This window comes from Vulpes vulpes, unplaced genomic scaffold (genome assembly GCF_048418805.1).
Source record: "Vulpes vulpes isolate BD-2025 unplaced genomic scaffold, VulVul3 u000000709, whole genome shotgun sequence".
In the NCBI taxonomy this organism is placed as follows: domain Eukaryota; kingdom Metazoa; phylum Chordata; class Mammalia; order Carnivora; family Canidae; genus Vulpes; species Vulpes vulpes.
The window spans coordinates 170,775-191,781 of record NW_027325751.1 but is presented as its reverse complement, the minus strand read 5'-3'; the positions used below and the strand labels follow the sequence as shown (position 1 = coordinate 191,781).

Genomic DNA, 21,007 nt, shown 5'->3' with positions numbered 1-21,007 from the left:
GTGCAATGACTTGCCTTATTCAAAAGTGCATCTTTCTGACTTTAGGCTTCTAGCCCAGCTGCCAAAAGCGAATCTTGTTCTCTTGTGATGCCGTTTTGGAGTGTTATACAACATTGAGCAACGAACCTCATCCAATCAGATGACAGCTTTTATTTTATCACTGCATATAGCCCCAAGCATTCTTTGTCTGTCTAATTCCTGCAGCTTGGAATTGTAAGACAACTTCCTAAAAAAGGTAGAGAGAGCTCTCATTTGTGTCCTCTGGGGTTTAGAATCCATGCTTTGAATGTGAAATGTGTAGTAGTAAATCGGATGGATCAGTACTGAAAAGAGCAATCTTATAGGCTTCCTTGGAATGGCAGAGTTTGTTATCCTACTCGGGTGGAATGTGGGAAGGGGTGTTGTTAAAGTGGGAAATGCAGAGCAGTTGAGTAGCTCCTTTCCTATCCAGGAGATTCAATACTAGACTGACTAAACAAAAGAGAGAGAAGAGTGGGGTGATATGGTAGAAAAGAACCTGGGCTCCAGAGTTTGACATGCCAAGCTTCAACTCTCAACCTGATCCTTGAGGGGGGAGCTTGGAACCTTGGGCAAAGCCATGGCTCCTCATGACACAGTGGTAACAATACCTAGCTCCTCTGGTCGTTACTGGCACATCCTAGGTGGCTTGGGCACTATGAGCACCCATGGCTCCAAACACATTGGCCTTGCTCTGCAAGTTGTGGCTCATTTAGAAAAATACTTGGCTACTGTTTTGCCTCTGCTACATCAGACAGAAACTACTAGAGTATTCCAGGACATCCTAATGGAGCCACAATGCCTAATACGATGATAGCTTTTCCGCAAGCTCATGTCTAGAGTCCGCATTAGGCAAAGCAAGACATGAGAAGGGGACTGCCCTGCAGTTAGACACACGTTTTCTCTCCAGCCATGTGAGTTTTTCCTCAAAAAACAAAACAAAAACAAACAAACAAAAAAAAGCCCACAGGAATCTCCAAATTCCACTAAGATACTTCCTCATTTAAGAAATGGATTTCATCAGTTTTTGTCTATGCTTTATGCATTTAAATAAGATGTTATACATAAGTTACAACCCAATATAAAGTGGAAACGAAATTTTGAAAAATAAGTAGTTTAATAAATTAGGTTACTTTGAAAACCATCCTAGTTTTAAAAATGTAACCATTGATATCACAATGTTAGCTATTAAACTAGGCCACAAATTAGAACTTTAGCCCACTGACTAGTAGTATTTTAAAATCTGTACCCAAAGTTCACTGTAAAGTATCACTCTATGTTATTTTTCTTAGAGAACTCTGGTCTCTCTCTATTTTTATCAACTCTGAATTCTTCTTAGAAGTCTTTCACATTATTGGTTAGATCCAAGATTTTAAACAAAATGTGACTTATAGCTATACTATATGATAAAGAGCACCGCTTTGTGGTCTTTTTGCATTACAGGCTTGTCTTGTACACTTTTTGATTGATAATGGCCTCAAGATATTTGGAGAAGACATCACTTCTCTCTTGGGAGAGAATTAAAAAAGAGTTGTGATAACAATGAGAAGGCTGCAGGTACTGTGAATAACTTAATTGGCTTTGGCCAGATATAGACAGCAAGGTTGCCAGAGTTCATGGTAGATACTTAGCCCTGTTCTGGAGCCCAGAGCATCCCCAGGGCAATGATCGATTGCCAGCTGCTCCTTCTTCCAAAGGCTGGCTCAGAGGTCAAGGGAAGTTTCACACTGCTGGAGACCAAAGAAAGCATAGAAACTTCAAGAAGTTTCTAGCAGTATTAGGAGATAGCATGGTATGATAGAGCGTTTGGCAATTTTTTCTAACAAAATTTTAAATTGATCCCATATCTATATTATATTATATTATATTATATTATATTATATTATATTATATTATATATGCAGTTAGGCATATAATACGCAATTATGTAAATCTATTTATAATATATAAATGTGTTCTGGTTGAAACCAGAGCATGAGGCTTTTATTCATTCTTCCTCCTTGTTTTGCTCAGTGCTCTTGAGGCACCACAGGATTCCAGTTTTCTTTAAAATGAGTTGAAGGGAACCAGCATCATTGAGTACAAAGGACTTGACTTGATGTCAAACTACCTCTCCAGAGTACAAACTCCAGTGCCCCCATTTATCAGCTATATGACCTTTGGCCAATTACTCTAGCTCAGTAACAGTTTATTCATCTCTAAAATTTGGATAAAAATAATGTATCAATCTTAGAAATGATGTAAAAATTAAATAAGATAATGATGTAAAATACATTTCTAATAAAGCAATTAATAGAACTAGGAGAAGTTCCCCCTGAGACTAGTGCGAGTGTTATTGGAGCCTAGCTGACCACAGCTCACTGGCAACACCCCATTTTGTAAAACAGAGTTTAGATTCAGAACCTGGAGACACATATCATAAATCCCTCCCTACTTTTGACATGTCTTCGCTTTATGACATATACCTCATTGTGTTGAGGGAATCTTTAGGGTAATCCGTGTCATCAGGAATTAAGATGAGTCTAGTGTCATGTCTGAGAATATGCTGGATAAGACAAGTGTCTGTTTTTCATTTCATCAGTGACAGAAAAACAAACTACTGAATCCAAGCCACTGAGAGTGATAATGATTTCCAAAAGAGCACAACTGCAGAATGCTACCAAGTCCCTATCTGGCATGGGTCCATCCACCTACATGTCTACAGTTTACTAAGTCACAAAAGACTGGAATCTCCATAATGACCCTTGACACTTCCTCTTTCTTTATTTTTCCAATGAATGAGAAATGAACCCCTTCCAAGACCAAGCTATTTCCATTTAAAGCTTTTTCCTTGGTCCCTTACATTCATATTGAGGAAATCTTCCCACAAATTATCTCCTCTATCTTCAATGCCTACCATATCCTATGACATATTTTTGGAATCGTACTGTATTGTACTGTATGGTATTGTATTGTGTTGTATGTTTTTATATGGATACTAAAAATCATTCCATAACTCAGTAGGTTAGACAACCATTTCATTTGTTTATGATTCACAGAACACTTCAGTGGAGGCTCACCTGAGCAGTTCTGGCCGCAGCTGAGGTCACTTATGCAATTGCAGTTAGCCTGCAGCTCATCTGGAGCTAACCTAGGTGTCTGTCTATTGGTGCTGGCTCTTATTGGTCCCCATGTCTTCAAGTAGTTGGAATTCTGAAAATTCAATAGATCGACTCAAGAAATAGATTAATTTTGAAGTTATACAGCTAAATCACAGATATCCAGTTCTATTTCTAAAAGGGAAATTGAGAAAGAAGTGAAAATGAAAACAAAGAATTTAATCCATCTACCTTGGCACTTGCTAAAAGCTCTGAACAAAACTATGTTAAGGCAATAATGATGACACTCTTAGAATCAAGGTCATATTTGGTCCATTACTGTTCAACTCTATGATAAATCGCAATAGTCCCTGACCACTACTACACTGGGCTACAGTAAAACACAGCACTAAATATATATATATATATATATATATATATATATATATATATATAGGCATCAAGAGACAGGGGAAAGAATGATGATACATTAGGTACTCAGATAACATGATAAGTGTTGCCCTCTTTAAGGTGCACACATGGAATTCATGTTTCTAGAAGACTTAGTAGGGTCTTTTCTATTTCCATGTTATAAGCACAGACTAGGAAGATGGTGACCACGTGTGCATAGAGTTCTTAGACATTTCTAAAGTTTTCCCTTCCTAAAGTTGACTAATCTTTGTGGAGAATCAGACTCTGCAACCTTGGCCTGAATAGTATCATGTCAAACTATCTGGAGAATTGGCCTACACTAGAAATGAATATATCCTCAGGGCCAACATGAGGTTGTCATTAGACCATCTACTTTTATACAGTTAAGGAAAGGAAGAATGAAGCAATTATGAGAGTAGCTTTTGTAATAGTTTGCAAAAGTACACAAAAGAGTAAGTGCGATATGATGGAAGGGAGCTTTGTCTTCCTTTCCACTGAACCCTAGGCTCTGCTTTGATGCTTTCATTTTTGTTGGAGAAAATCCACACACCTGCTTTTGCATGTGCAAGTCAATGGATAGTCAGAGCTGAGCTCCACGTGGGTCACAGTTTGGGTATCTATGAAGGAAGTAGGGACTGAGAGAAGCTTCAACTAAGTGTTTTCTCTGTAATATTTCCAATAAATATTTTATATTATATATACATATATATGTGCATATATTTATATTTTTTAATCTACATAAGGATTTTCTTCGAAATATCCAAGGATGTATATTTTCATTCTACCTTTATGATAAATGCCTTGGTGTTATTGATGAATCGAGTGAGGAGGAGAAAATAAATGCAGCCCAAATGTAATGATACAATAATTGCTCTTGTCTGGTCATTTCTCAGAAATACAGCCAATATACTATTAGGAAAATATTGTCTTACTTTTTGCCACTTTGTCCACTAAAATACCGATCAATGCCAAAGAATTTCAATTCTACATACCCGTGGAGGCATGTTTCAGAATACAGGCATGTGTTATGGCTATTATTGCTCTTCACTTGACCTTATTAATGTAGATTCCTTAGCCATTGTACACCTTCTGAATATATGAAACTGGTAGACAAAATTCAGTGGCCTAAGAGATATCCTAGAGCATCAACAGCCCATGGTATAACCTTACGTTTGTCAAACATTTAACCAGAGTGGGTTACCTCAGAAATCGAATTCGGTGAAACATTTTTGTATACGTTCATGCCTGGAACTCTGCTACAGCGGGTTGTGTACTAGATCTAAAAAGATGTCCTCTGTTCTCCGTCTCTATGCTTCCAGCTTCCTAAGTGCAATGACTTGCCTTATTCAAAAGTGCATCTTTCTGACTTTAGGCTTCTAGCCCAGCTGCCAAAAGCGAATCTTGTTCTCTTGTGATGCCGTTTTGGAGTGTTATACAACATTGAGCAATGAACCTCATCCAATCAGATGACAGCTTTTATTTTATCACTGCGTATAGCCCCAAGCATTCTTTGTCCGTCTAATTCCTGCAGCTTGGAATTGTAAGACAACTTCCTAAAAAAGGTAGAGAGAGCTCTCATTTGTGTCCTCTGGGGTTTAGAATCCATAGTAGTAAATCGGATGCATCAGTACTGAAAAGAGCACATCTTCATAGGCTTCCTTGGAATGGCAGAGTTTGTTATCCTACTCGGGTGGAATATGGGAAGGGGTGTTGTTAAAGTGGGAAATGCAGAGCAGTTGAGTAGCTCCTTTCCTATCCAGGAGATTCAATACTAGACTGACTAAACAAAAGAGATAGAGTGGGGTGATATGGTAGAAAAGAACCTGGGCTCCGGAGTTTGACATGCCAAGCTTCAACTCTCAACCTGATCCTTGAGGGGGGAGCTTGGAACCTTGGGCAAAGCCATGGCTCCTCATGACACAGTGGTAACAACACCCAGCTCCTCTGGTCATTAAGGCACATTCTAGTTGGCTCGGGCACTATGAGCACCCATGGCTCCAAATACATTGGCCTTGCTCTGCAAGTTGTGGCTCATTTAGAAAAATACTTGGCTACTGTTTTGCCTCTGCTACATCAGACAGAAACCTCTAGAGTATTTAGGAATTCCTAATGTAGTCACACCTACCTAATAAGATGACAGATTTTTCCCAGCCCATGTCTAGAGCCAGCATTAGGCAAAGCAAGACATGAGAAGGGACTGCAGTTAGACAGACAGACATGTTTTCTCTCCAGCCATGTGAGATTTTCCTCAAAAAACAGACAAATGAACAAACAAAAAAACCCACGAGAATCTCCACGTTCCAACTAAGATACTTCCTCTTTTAAGAAATGGATTTCATAAGTTTTTGTCTATGGTTTACGCATTTAAATAAGATATTATACATAAGTTACAATCCAATATAAACTGGAAATGAGATTTTGAAAAATAAGTAAAGTTTAATAAAGTAGGTTACTTTGAAAACCATGCTAGTTTAAAAAATGTAACCATTGATATCACAATGTTAGCTATTAAACTAGGCGACAAATTAGAACTTTAGCCCACTGACTAGTAGTATTTTAAAATCTGTACCCAAAGTACACTGTAAAGTATCACTCTATGTTATTTTTCTTAGAGAACTCAGGTTTCTCTATATTTTTATCAACTCTGAATTCTTCTTAGAAGTCTTTCACATTATTGGTTAGATCCAAGATTTATAAACAAAATGTGACTTATAGCTATGCCATATAAAAAAGAGCACCCCTTTGTGGTCTTTTTGCATTACAGGCTTGTCTTGTACACTTTTTGATTGAAAATTGCCTCAAGATATTTGGAGAAGACATCACTTCTCTCTTGGGAGAGAATTCAATGAGTTGTGATAACAATGAGAAGGCCGCAGGTACTGTGAATAATTTAATTGGCTTTGGCCAGATGCAGACAGCAAGGTTGCCGGGGGTCATGGTAGATACTTCGCCCCGTTTTGGAGCCCAGAGCATCCCCAGGGCAATGATTCCCAGCTGCTCCTTTTTCCGAAGGCTAGCTCACAGTTCAAGGGAGGTTTCATACTGTTGGAGAACAAAGAAAGCATAGAAACTTCAAGAAGTTTCTAGCAGTATTAGGAGATAGCATGGTATGATAGAGTGTTTGGGAATTTTTTTTTAAACACAGTTTTAAATGGATCCCACATATATATTATATTATATATGTAGTTAAGCATATAATGCATAATTTTGTATTTCTATTTGTAATATATAAATGTGTTCTGTTTGAAACCAGAGTGCAAGGCTTTATTCCTCCTCCCTCCTCGTTTTGCTCAGTGGTCTTGAGGTACCATAGGATTCCAGTGCTCTTTGAAATGAGTTGAAAAGAACCAACATCATTGAGTAAAAAAGGACTTGACTTGACTTCAAACCACCTCTCCAGAGTACAAACTCCAGTGCTCCCATTAATCAGCTATATGACATTTGACCTATTACTCAAGCTCAGTATCAGTTTATTGATCCCTAATATGTGGATAAAAATAATGTCTAAATCTCAGATATGCTGTAAAGATTAAATAAAATAATGTATGTAAAATACATTTCTAATAAAGCAACTAATGGAACTAGAAGTTCCCCCTGAGACTAGAGCGAGTATTATTGGAGCCTAGCTGACCACAGCTCTCTGGCAACACCCCATTTTGTAAAACAGAGTTTAGATTCAGAACCTAGAGACACATATCATAAATCTCTCCATAGTTTTGACATGTCTGCATTTTTACGACATATACCTCATTGTGTTGAGGAAATCTTTAGGGTAACCCACGTCATTAGGAATTAAGATTAGTCTAGTGTCATGTCTGAGAATATGCTGGTATAAGACAATTGTTTGTTTTTCATCAGTGACATAAAAACAAACTCCTGAAAATAAGCCACTGAGAGTGATAGTGATTTCCAAAAAGGCAAAACTGTAGAATGCTACAAAGTACCCATCTGGCACGGGTCCATCCATCTACATGTCTACAGTTTACTAAGTCCTGAAGACTGGAATCTCCATAATGACGCTTGACTTTTCCTCTTTCTTTATTTTTCCAGTGAATGAGAAATGAACCCCTTCCAAGACCCAGCTATTTCCATTTAATTTTTTTCCCTTGGTCCCATATATTCATATTGAGGAAATCTTCCCACAAAATATCTCCTTTTTCTTCAATGCCTACCATATCCTATTACATACTTTTTGTATTGTATTTTAATGTATTGTATTGTACTGTACTGTATTGTGTTGTGTTGTATGTTTTTATATGGATAATAAAAATCATTCCATAACTCAGTAGGTTAGACAACTTTTTAACTTGGTTATGATTCACATAACACTTCAGTGGAGGCTCATCTGAGGTCACTTGTGCACTTGCAGTTAGCCTGCAGCTCATCTGGAGCTAACCTAGGTGGCTGTCTGTTGGAGCTGGCTCTCAATTGGTCCTCATGTCTTCCATAAGGTAGCTTCTCCTCCTTTCATAGGGTGGAGGAAGAGTTCCCAGAACCAAAAGAGACTTTTCAAGAGTTAATGTGGGAGAGGACTGTGCAAAGGACCACGCCCAAGATGGTGGTTTACAAGATGAGGAGGCATTATTTCTTGAGACCACACATCATAAAACTCATGGCAGCACCACTACTACACATATCCTCTTCTTCACTGGCTTTTAATCCTCAGTTCTCTACAACAGCATTTCCTAAGGGGTATTCCAAGTATGGTAGGAAGTATCTTTGAAGTACTAACTCATTTTTTTACCTCAGGTATTTTGTCCCTCATCCTTCTTCCCATCTTAAGCTGCCTTAAGAGGCAACTAAATCACCTCCTCAGGGAATAGAAGCAAGAAGAGAATATGAGGAAAAGGGAGCTCTTTGTTGCTTATGAGTCTTAAAGATTTAGCTTTCTAGGAAACAAAAATGATTCATGGCATAGAGTAGAAGATTTTGGTGGCAATCTCATGGGAAAAGCTCAAAACCACTAGGCAGGTCCATGGGATATCTGCACCATTTCCTGCATGGAAACCAAAAGGAAGCAGATATTCCTCACAGAATAGCGAGCTGACATGTCTAAGAAATATGGCCCTCTATGGTCACGCAGAGTTTCTTATACCTCAACATGGAACAGATCGGTTAGTAAAAGTATCTCCATCAGTCACAGAATAGTATGGAAGAAATAGAAATCCACTGGGTTTGAAAGACATGCCTCATCAACAGGCACACAGTCCAATTTCCCAGGTCAAGAGAGCAGTGCCGACACCTCAATGGCCATTAGTGAACATCAATGACACAGAGCAACCAGATAAGTGCCACTTCACCATTTTACAGCCTCCCTGGCACTAGAAGACTCCAGATAATAGACACACTCATGGGGGCAATTAAGGAATCCTAAAACTCTAGCAGTCTTGGAACAGAGAACCAAACTAGACATCAAGTGAGCTATTTAGAACTACAGAACTGTAGGTTTCTTACATATGCCAGTGTATAGACAGAGATTGGTATCTGTGCATATAGAATATATGATCCGTGCATTGTTTTCCCATTCCCAGAAATGTTCCATTGTCAAATTGCTTTGGAAAATTCATATTTTTATTTTGAAAGTCAAATGCCCCAAATTTTGCCACATTTATTTGTCATTATTTGACCTTTTTGAAGTGACCCCGAAAATTAATCATCCTGGGGACATTTATTGCCTTGTGCTGAGTAGAATATTATATATTTAGTTTAAGAGTTGTAGGCAGCATCATTTATGTTAAAGTTGAGCAAACCGAAGCTTTAAAATGCTGAGCTTCCTAAGTGGCAGAACCAGGATGCTTCTGGTGGAGTGCTGGCACCCACATCAGTGGAGGTGGTGATGTACTCACTACATTCCAGAAAAGCCAAGAGGCCAGGTGTTTAAGGTCATTTGGTGAAATGTTGCTCATCTCTTTATCCTTCAACAGCTTGGCTCATCTGTTGACTTTTAAGGAATTCACTTATTTAAGCAATGTTAAGGTATCTTCAAAGGAAAACATTCATAGCTGACCACTCGAAACACTGAATTCAGCTTTTCACTGCTGATCACCTTTTCTTTGGAAAGCTCTTCCTTTGATAGGGAATGTTGAGTAATTAAAAATCATCTCTGGAAACTGGTGGTAAATAAATGCATTTATAACCTCTCATTGTTTTGCTTTTTCTATGTTTTCTCAAGCTTGTACTTGTGTGTAGATGTATATATACATGTATGTTTGAGTGTGTGTATGAGGAAGTGTGTTTCCACAGTTCATTGTGGTTTAGGCTCTTTTCAGTAAATGTTAAACATATTTAAACAAAAACATCATCTCTGGGTGGGTTGGTGGGGTATGACAAGAAAACACAGCCACCACATAGCCAGCATGTGATGACAACTTCCCAAGGACCCTGACTGCAGAAAGTCGTCCTTGAAGATGACCCAGAGCAGAGGAACCAGAGAAGTAGGGCTCAGGCAAATTGTGTCACAAGAGGCAGATCCTCTGCATGGGAGAAACTTGAGCACTGAGAAAACCAAAGAGGATATCTGAGGCTGAGGGGAGAAGGGCTGGGAAAGCCTATGATTAGCAAACTCCACGTGATTTGAATATAAATCCTTCTAGCTTTTAAAATGAGATCCGACACCTGAACCCACTGATCACACCAGTAGAAAACAAACGTCTACAGGTTCAGTGTCTCCTGATGCAGTGTAATCGACAGTAACTGATGGCACAGGAAATACTGACCTTGAGTGTGATCGAGTCTCTAGTCTTAACCATCAGTCTGAAGGATATGGGCAAGAAGTCTTCAACACCAAGAGGATGGTATTAGCCAACATCAGAACGTGCAGAATTCTATACAACAAATGACTCAGTTTCCCTCGTCTAGCCAGTACAATGAACACGCTGTATAATAGCAATGGTGAAAATAAGGCTAAGTGAATTAAAATACACTAATCTCCCTTCTTCCTTAGATTCAGGCCAGAAGACCATTAAAATTAGTGTTTTCAGAAACTTGGCCTTTTGGCGGTGCGCTGGCACTTGCAAAAATAACCAGTGCACACCTGCACCTTCTGCAAAACCCAGACAGCTCTTTCCATTTTCCCTCATTGATATCTGTGATAATGACAACTTGCCCTTCCCAATTCTGGTAGGTCTCAGTTTGGTCTTTTATTGCCTTCCTGAGGAGGGGGACCTTGGAGAGGCCAAGTGTTTTCATGTAAACCTACACCCAAATGGAGAAATCATTGGACAGCCCCTGCTGTGGCTGAGAAGCTTTCGTAGTGTCATTTGATTTAGGTATTGCAGAGTCATGAGGCTAATACAATAGGACAACTTTTTGTCCATTCCACTTGTTTCCACAGAGACCTACGTAGTGCTGTTCAGATCAGTCAAAATGGACTCTGTGTGCATGAATCATCTTCACAGTCTGCCATTGTCTTCCGGAACTCACAGTAGTTTCAGGTCTCCTTCAACTGAGTCTACTTAATCTAACACTAGAAAACATCTTACCTAAGCATAAAGACTCATCTTGTGGCAAATATGAATCCATTAATCCTACCAGAGTATGTTAAATGACAGCCAAAGAGTTTGGTTATGTGTTATCTGAAATTGGTGTACTGAATTTTCAGTGTGGAAATTCACTGAGTACCCAGGACCTCTGCAAGCACTGCACTAGATTTGGGAATGTTATGCTATGTGTGAAGAAATTTACCACATTACTTACTTGCTAGCTACTACCCCAGTCCTTACATCATGGCAATTTTAGGGGGTAGCTAAAACTATCATCCTCCACAATTTACAAATGAATTAGAAAGTTCTCAGTACAGTTTGCATGTGCCCAAGGTCCCACAATAGATCAGAAGCATAATAAGTTTCTGGTCCCTTGGTCTATCTCACTCCAGCCCTTATTATCTTTCTACACTGCAGGGAGAGGACATGAAGATAGAGCAAAGGACAGTGAAAGACTCATGAAGGGAATGTAATAAGAGAATAAGAAGAGAGCATTTGAGCTTGATTTGAAAAGAGGAAATGAAATAGAGATAGTAGGAATGGAGGATGCAATCACTTAAAGAGGAATCAATGAATGGGAAATGAGTATGGCAAAAAGTATTCCATACTTGGGGGAAGAGCATCTATGTAAGGGAATAAGGAGAAAAGACTGGTAAAGTAGGAGACAGGCGAGGATTCCACAAAGGCCTTGAAACATGGAAGTTTGTTTAAAAGGATAAATTACCCCAAAGATTCAGATGCAATGAAACGTCGGGACACCTGCACCCCGATGTTTCTATCAGCAATGGCCACAATAGCCAAACTGTGGAAGGAGCCTCGGTGTCCATCAAAAGATGAATGGATAAAGAAGATGTGGTTTATGTATACAATGGAATATTACTCAGCAATTAGAAACGACAGATACCCACCATTTGCTTCAACGTGGATGGAACTGGAGGGTATTATGCTGAGTGAAATAAGTCAGTCGGAGAAGGACAAACAGTGTATGTTCTCATTCATTTGGGGAATATGAATAATAGTGAAAGGGAATATAAAGGAAGGGAGAAGAAATGTTGGGAAATATCAGGAAGGGAGACAGAACATAAAGACTCCTAACTCGGGGAAACGAACTAGGGGTGGTGGAGGGGGAGGAGGGCGGGTGTTGGAGGGGAATGGGTGACGGGCACTGAGGTGGACACTTGACGGGATGAGCACTGGGTGTTTTTCTGTATGTTGGTAAATTGAACACCAATAAAAATTAATTAAAAAAAAAAAAAGGATAAATTCAATGAAAAAATCTTATTAAAATAAGTGATTACAATATTTCAGTGTATGACTGTAAGGTGGATTTTTTGGTTAGAAACTATAGAGAGTCATTGACTAAAGAATCTAAATTGACTTTAGTACTTCCAGCTCTAAAATGTATACCATCACATCCCTACCTCTTTCCAAAAGGAAGAAAGCTTTTGCTCTGGGCTTGGGATATGAAATGCTATATACTCTTTCTTTTTTTTCCCTACAGGATATGCATTCCTTTATCAATCAGAAAGGACCACTCACAGAAGGCATCTTCAGAAAATCAGCCCATATAAATTCATACGGAATCATAAAGGAGAAACTAAATTCTGGGGACAGAGTGAACTTTGACAGTGAATCTGTTCTTGTGGTAGCATCTGTTTTAAAGCTGGGCAAAGTTCTAGCTTTATCCACACATGAACAACTCAAGGTTTGATTGTTGTCTTTCATTATGATTGCCCAGGAACCATCATAGGCATAACTGATTAAGAACTTGACACACTGGAAAACACTTCATGAAATCAAAATTTAAGGAAGATACTGTAGGAGTTAAAAGCCCCATACATTAGAAATACGTTCTGTTTTCACCATTCACCGCCCGCCTGAAGACCCCATGCAAAATACTAATGCTAATATGACTACTAGTAATAATAAATTTCAAAATATCCACTGGCACATACATAATGTTTACCAAAGCAAACATCCCGCTTTTGATTACATCCTCACCACCCTCCTAATGCAGGCAGTTTCCAAAAGAAAAATCATATGAAACATTTGAAAATAGGTATAGAAGTTTACAATAGTACGCAAGTGTTTACTTTATGAGGAATCCAAAAAGGCTCAGTGAGGCAATCATTCTTAAGCATCATTTTCTCCTGTCTCTTAATGCCTTTTACTTTATAAGTCATGGAGGAAGGATTTTGCCATTTGTGTCTCCTTTCACCACATCCTAAGCATCCTTTTATTAATATTTGAGATGTCTATCCCACCATCCAAGGTTATAACGACATGGTAACAAGCTCTGGCTACATGCCTCTTTTGATAAAGCTAACTTTTGGAGTAGGCACAACATACAAAAATAGTTTCGATTCTTAAAATTCAAAAGATTGACTAAAACAATAGGTTTTTGAAATTATACAGCTAATTCACAGATATCCAGTTATATTCCTAAAAGGGAAATGGAGAAAGAAGTGAGAACTAGAACAAACAATTTAATCCATCTACCTTGGCACTTGCTAACAACTCTGAACAAAACTATGTTAAGGCAATAATGATGACACTCTTAGAACCAAGGTCATATTTGGTCCTTCCTTGTCCCCCATTACTGTTTAACTCTATGATAGATAGCAATAGTCTCTGACCACTACTACACTGGGCTATAATAAAACACACCAGTAAATATATGTATAGACACCAAGAGAAAGGGGAAAGAATGATGATACATTAAGTACTTGCATAGCATGGTAAGTGTTGCCCTCTTTAAGCTGCACACATGGAATTGACTTTTCTAGCAAGACTTAGTCAGGTCTTTTCTATTTCTGTGTTATAAGCACAGACTAGGAAGATGGTGACCAAGTGTGTGTAGAGTTCTTAGACATTTCTAAAGTTTTCCCTTCCTAAAGTTGACTAATCTTTGTGGAGAATCAGACTCTGCAACCTTGGCCTGAATAGTATCATGTCAAACTATCTGGAGAATTGGCCTACACTAGAAATTAATATATCCTCAGGACCATCATGAGTTTGCCATTAGACTATTTGATACAGTGATTGAAAGGAAGAATGATGCAATTATGAGAGTATTTTTTTAGTAGTTTGCAAAAAAGCACACAAAAGAGTAAGTGCCATATGATAGAACGGAGCTTTGTCTTCATTTCCACTAAAGCTTAGGCTCTGCTTTGAAGCTTTCGTTTTTGTTGGAGAAAATCCACACACCTTCTTTCGCATGTGCACATCGATGGAGAGTCAGAGCTGAGCTCCGTGTGGGTCACAGTTTGGGTATCTATGAAAGAAGTAGGGACTTAACTGAAGTTTTCAACTAAGTGTTTTCTCTGTAATATTTCCAATATGTGTGTGTGTGTGTGTGTGTGTGTGTGTATTTTTGTTATCTACATAGTATTTTCTTCTAAATATCCAAGGAAGTTTACTTTTATCTGACCTCTAGGATAAATGGCTTGGTGTTTTTGATGAAGTGACTGAGGAGGAGAAAATAAATGCAGCCCAGAGGTAATGATGCAATAATTACTCTACTCTGGTCATGTCTCAGAAATACAGGCAATATACTTTTAGGAAAATATTGGCTTACATTTGCCACTTTGTTCACTACAGTAATGATCAAAGCCAAAGAGTTTCAATTCTTCAGACCCATGGACGCATGTTTCAGAATACAGGCATGCCTTATGGCTATTAATGCTCTTCGCCTGAAGAGCATTATTAATGTGGACTCCTTAGCCATTGTACACCTTCTGAATATATGAAACTGGTAGACAAAATTCAGTGGCCTAAGAGAGATCCTAGAGCATCAACAGCCCGTGGTATAATCTTACATTTGTCAAACATTTAACGAGAGTGGGTTAGCTCAGAAATCGAATTCGGTGAAACATTTTTGTATACATTCATGCCTGGAACTCTGCTACAGCAGGTTGTGAACTAGATCTAGAAAGATGTCCTCTGTTCTCCATCTCTATACTTCCAGCTTCCTAAGTGCAAAGACTTGCCTTATTCAAAAGTGCATCTTTCTGACTTTAGGCTTCTAGCCCAGCTGCCAAAAGCGAATGCTGTTCTCTTGTGATGCCTTTTTGGAGTGTTATACAATATTGAGCAACAATCCTCATCCAATCAGATGACAGTTTATAATTTATCACAGAGTATAGCGCCATGCATTCTTTGTCCACCTAATTCCTCCAGCTTTGAGTTGATAAACAACTTTATAAAAAAGGTAAGAGAGCTCTCATTTCTGTCCCTTGAGGTTTAGAATCCATGCTTTGAATCTGAAATGTGTAGTAGTGAACTGGATGGATCAGTTCTTAAATGTGCACAACTTCATAGGCTTCCTTGGAATGGCAGAGTTCGTTATCCTACTCTGGTGGAATATGGGAAGGGATGTTGTTAAAGTGTGAAACGCAGAGCAGTTGAGTCGCTTTCTTCCCATCCAGGAGGTTCAATACTACACTACCTAAATAAACAAGAGAGAAGAGTGGTGTGATATGATTGAAAAGAACCTGGGCTTTGGAGTTTGACATGCCAAGGTTAAACTCTCAGCCTGATCTTTGAGGGGTGGGGGAGCTTGTAAAGGCAAAAGCCATGGATTTTGGGCAAAGCCATGGATTCCTGATAACACAATGTTAACAACACCTAGGTCCTCTAGTCAGTACTGGCACATCCTAGGTGGATCGGGCACTATGAGTACCCATGGCTCCAAACACATTGACCTTCCTCTGTAAGTTGTGGCTCATTTAGAAAAATACATGGCTACTGTTTTGCCTCTGTTACATCAGACAGAAACTACTAGAATATTCCAGAACATCCTAATGGAGCCACAGATGTCTAATAAGATGACTGCTTTTCCCCAAGCACATGCCGAGAGACAGCATTAGACAAAGGAAGACATGAGGAGGGACTGCAGTTATACAGACAGACATGTTTTCTCTCCAGCCATGTGAGTTTTTCCTCAAAAAAAACAAAAAACAAAAAACAAAAAACAAAAAACAAATACAAAGAAACCCTCAGGAATCTCCAAATTCCACTAAGATACTTCCTCATTTAAGAAATTGATTTCATAAGTTTTTCTCTATGCTTTATACATTTTAATTAGATATTATACAGAAGTTATAACCCAATATGTATTGGAAACAAAATTTAAAAAAATAAGTAAAGTTTAACAAATTAGGTTACTTCAAAAACTATCTTAGTTTTAATGATGTAACCATAGGTATCACAATGTTAATTGTGATGTGTTAATAAAAATATACAGAAAGCAGAGTTCCCAAAGAAAAATAACATAGAGTGATACTTTCCGTTGTACTTTGGGTATAGATTTTAAAATAGTACTAGTCAGTGGGCTAAAGTTATAATTTGTGGCCTAGTTTAATAGCTATGACTATTATGACTTATAGCTATGCCATATGAAAAAGAACACCCCTTTGTGGTCCTTTTCATTACAGGTTTCTCTTGTACACTTTTTGATTGAAAATTGCCTCAAGATATTTGGAGTAGACATCACTTCTCTCTTGGGAGAGAATTCAATGGGTTGTGATAACAATGAGAAGGCCGCAGGTACTGTGAATAATTTAATTGGCTTTAGCCAGAAGCAGACAGCAAGGTTGCCATTGGTCTGGCAGATACTTACCCCTGTTCTGGAGCCCAGGGCATCCCCAGGGCAATGATTCTCAGCTGCTCCTTCTTCCGAAGGCTGGCTCACAGGTCAAGGGAGGTTTCACACTGTTGGAGACCAATAAAAGCATAGAAACTTCAAGAAGTTTCTAGCAGTATTAGGAGATAGCATGGAATGATACAGTTTTAGGGAATTTTTTTGAGCACAATTTTAAATGGATCCCACATATATATTATATTATATATGTTGTTAAGCATATAATACATAACTGTGTATTTCAATTTATAATATATAAATGTGCTCTGGTTGAAACCAGAGCATGGGGCTTTTATTCCTCCTCCCTCCTCTTTTTCCTCAGTGGCTCATGAGGCATTCAGAAATTCAGTGCTCTTTAAAATGAGTTGAAAAGAACCAGCAACACTGATAGAAAAGGACTTGACTTGATGTCAAACCACCTCTACAGAGTACAAACTCCAGTGCCCCCATTTGTCAGCTATATGACCTTTGGCCAATTAGTCCAGCTCAGTATCACTTTATTTATGCCCAAAATGTGGAAAAACATAATGTCCAAATCTTAGAAATTTTGTCAAGATTCAATAAGATAAAGGATGTAAAACACATTTCTAAAAAGCCAACTAATAGAACTAGGAGAAGTTCCCCTGAGACTAGTGTTAGTATTATTGGAGCCTAGTTAAACACAGCTCACTGGCAACACCACATTTATAAAACAGAGTTTAGATTCAGAACCTGGAGACCCATATCATCGATTCCTCCATAGTTTTGATATGTCTTCTTTTTACGACATATACCACATTGTGTTGAGGTAATCTTTAGGGTAATCCATGTCATCAGGAATTAAGATGAGTCTAGTGTCATGTCTGAGAATTCGCTGGTATAAATCAAGTGTTTGTTTTTCATTTCATCTGTGACAGAAACACAAACTGTTGAATCCAGCCAGTAAGAAGAACAGTAAATTTCAAAAAGGCACAACTGCCCAATGATACCAAATCCCGATCTGGCATGGGTCCATCCACCTATATGTCTACAGTTTACTAAGTCACTGAAGACTGGATACTCCATAACGGCACTTGACACTTCCTCTTTCTTTATTTTTCCAGTGATGATAAACGAGCCCCTTCCAAGACCCTGCTATTTCCATTTAAATTTTTTTCCTTGGTCCCATATGTTGATATTGAGGAAAACTTCCCACAAAATATCTTCTCTATCTTCAATGCCTACCATATCCTATTACATACTTTTTGTATTGTATTGTATTGTACTGTATTGTACTGTGTTGTGTTGTGCTGTATATTTTTACATGGATAATAAAAATGATTCCGTAACTCAGTAGGTAAGACAACCATTTAATTTGGTTCTGATTCATATAACACTTCAGTGGAGGCTCATCTGAGCAGTTCTGGTCTCAGTTGAGGTCACTTGTGCACTTGCAGTTAGCCTGGAGCTCATCTGGAGCTAACGTAGGTGTCTGTCTATTGGTGCTGGAACTCAATTGGTCCCTATGTCTTCCATAAGGTAGCTTTTCCTCTTTTCATAAGGTGGAGGAAGAGCTCCCAGAAGCAAGAGAGACTTCTCAAGAGTTAATGTGGGAGAGGATGTGCAAAGGACCATGCCAAAGATGGTGGTTCACAAGACAAGGAGGCATTATTACTTAAGAGCACACATCAAAAAACTCACGGCAGCACCACTACTACACATATCCTTTCCTTTACTGCCTTTTAATCCTCAGTTCTGTACCCCAGAATTTCCTAAGGGATATTCCAAGTATGGTTGGAAATGTCTTAGAAATAAAAACTCATTTCTTACCGCAGGTCTTTCCCTCATCCATCTTCCTGTCTTAAGCTGCCTTAGGCAACTAATCACATTCTCAGGGAATAAAGCAACAGGAGAATATTAGGAAAAGGGAGGTCCATGTTGCTTATCAGTTTTACAGATTAACTTTCTAGGAAACAAAAATGATCATGGCATAGAGTAAAAGGTTTCTGTGGCAATCTCACAGGAAAAGCCCAAACCCACTAGGTTAGGTACATGGGATATCTGCACCATTTCCTGGATGGAAACCAAAAGGAAGCAGAAATTCCTCACAGAATAGCGAGCTGACATGTCTAAGAAAGATGGCCCTCTATGTCCATGCAGAATTCCTTATACCTCAACATGGAACAGATCAGTTAGTAAATGTATTTCGATCAGTCCCAGAATAGTATGGAAGAAATAGAGAGCCACTGCGATTGAAAGACATGCCTCAGCAACAGTCACACAGACCAATTTCCCATGGTCAGATAGCAGTTTGGACACCTCAGCGGCTATTAGTATACATCAATGACACAGAGCAACCAGATAAGTGCCACTTCACTATTTTACAGCCTCCACAGCACCAAAAGACTCTAGAACATAGACACACTCATGAGGGCAATTAAGAAATCCTAAATCTCCAGCAATCTTGGAACAGATTATCAAACTAGACATCAAGTGAGCTATTTAGAACTACAGAATTGTACATTTCTTACATATGCCAGTGTATAGACAGAGATTGCTATCAGTGCATATAGAATATACGATCCAAGGATTGTTTTCCCATTCCCAGAAAGAGTTCCCCTGTCAAATAGGTTTGGAAAATTCATACTTTCCCTTTGAAAGTCAAATGCCCCAATTTTTTTCCATATTTATTTGACATTACTTGACCCTTTTGAAGTGACCCCATTAATTAATCATCCTGGGGACATTTACACTAGATGACATGCTGTATAATGGCCATGGTGAAAATAAGGCTAAGTGAATTAAAATACACTAATCAACCTTCTTCCTTAGATACAGGCCACAAGACCATGAAAAGCAGTGCTTTCAGAAACTCGGCATTTTGGCGGTGTGCTGGCACTTGCAAGAACAACCAGTGCACAACTGCACCATCTGCAAAACCAGGACAGCTCTTTGGATTTTCCCTCACAGATATCTGTGATAATGACAACTTGCCCTTTCCAATTCTGGTAGGTCTCAGTTTGGTCTTTTATTGCCTTCCTGAGGAGAAGGAACTTGGAGAGGCCAAGTGTTTTCATACAAACCTACCCTCAAATGTGGAAATTATTAGACAGCCCCTGGCTGTGGCTGAGGAGCATTGATAGTGTCATTTGATTTAGCCACTGCAGAGTCATGAGGCCAATACAGCAGGACAACTTTTTGTCCATTCCACTTGTTTGCACAGAGACCATGTAGGCCTGTTAAGATCAGTCAAAATGGACTCTGTGTGCATGAATCATCTTCACATTCTGCCATTGTCTTCCTGAATTCACAGTAGTCTCAGGTCTCCTTCAACTGAGTCTACTTAATCTAACACTAGAAAACATCTTACCTAAGCATAAAGATGCATCCTGTGGCAAATATGAGTCCATTAATTCTAACAGAATATGCTTAATGAAAGCCACAGAGTTTGGCCTGTGTTATCTCAAATTGGTGTACTGAATTGTTAGTGTGGAAATTTACTGAATACCCAGTACCTCTGCAAGGGCTACACTAGATTTGGGAATGTTATGCTAGATGTGGAGAAATTTACCATGTTAGTTACATGCTACCTACTACCCCAGTCCTTGCATCACAGCAGTTTTAGGGGGTAGCTAGAACTACTGTCCTCCACACTTTACAAATGAGTTAGAAAGTTAGAAAGGTATTCAGAACAGTTTGCATGTGCCCCAGGTCACACAATAAGAAGCATAATAGGTTTCCAATCCCTTGGTCTTTCTGACTCCAGCCCTTATTATCGTTCTACACCACAGGGAGAGGACATGAAGATAGATCAAAGGACAGTGAAAGACTCATGAAGGGAATGTAATAAGAGAATAAGAGAGCATTTGAGCTTGGTTTGAAAAGGAAAGGAAATAGAGGTAGTAGGAATGGAGGATGTAATCACTTAAGGGGAATCAACAAATGGGAAATGAGTATGGCAAAAAGTATTCCATACTTGGGGGAAGAGCATCTATGGAAGGGAATAAGGAGAAAAGACTGGCAAAGTAGGAGACAGGCGAGGATTCCACAAAGGCCTTGAAACATGGAAGTTTGTTTAAAAGGGTAAATTCAATGAAAAAATCTGATTAAAGTAAGTGATTACAATGTTTCAGTGTATGAGTGTAAGGTGGACTTTTGGGTAGAAACTATAGAGAGACATTGACTAAAGAATCTAAATTGAATTTAGTCTTTCCAGCTCTAAAACCGTATACCATCACATTCCCTACCTCTTTCCCAAAGGAAGCAAGCTTTTGCTCTGGGATTGGCATATGACATGCCATATACCCTTCTTTTTTCCTACAGGATATGCTTTCTTATCAATCAGAAAGGACCACTCACAGAAGGCATCTTCAGAAAATCAGCCCATATAAATTCATACA

General features: G+C 38.8%; 1 long non-coding RNA gene across 1 annotated transcript; it reads right to left on the bottom strand.

The window, feature by feature from the left end:
* Nucleotides 1–12,950: 12,950 nt before the first annotated feature.
* LOC140596799 (uncharacterized) lies at nt 12,951–16,720 on the bottom strand. Its single transcript, XR_011998670.1, has 2 exons — nt 16,629–16,720; nt 12,951–15,455 (listed from the first exon to the last, which is right to left on the bottom strand). It is a non-coding gene; the product is annotated as an uncharacterized lncRNA (long non-coding RNA).
* Between the last annotated feature and the right edge of the window lie 4,287 nt (nt 16,721–21,007).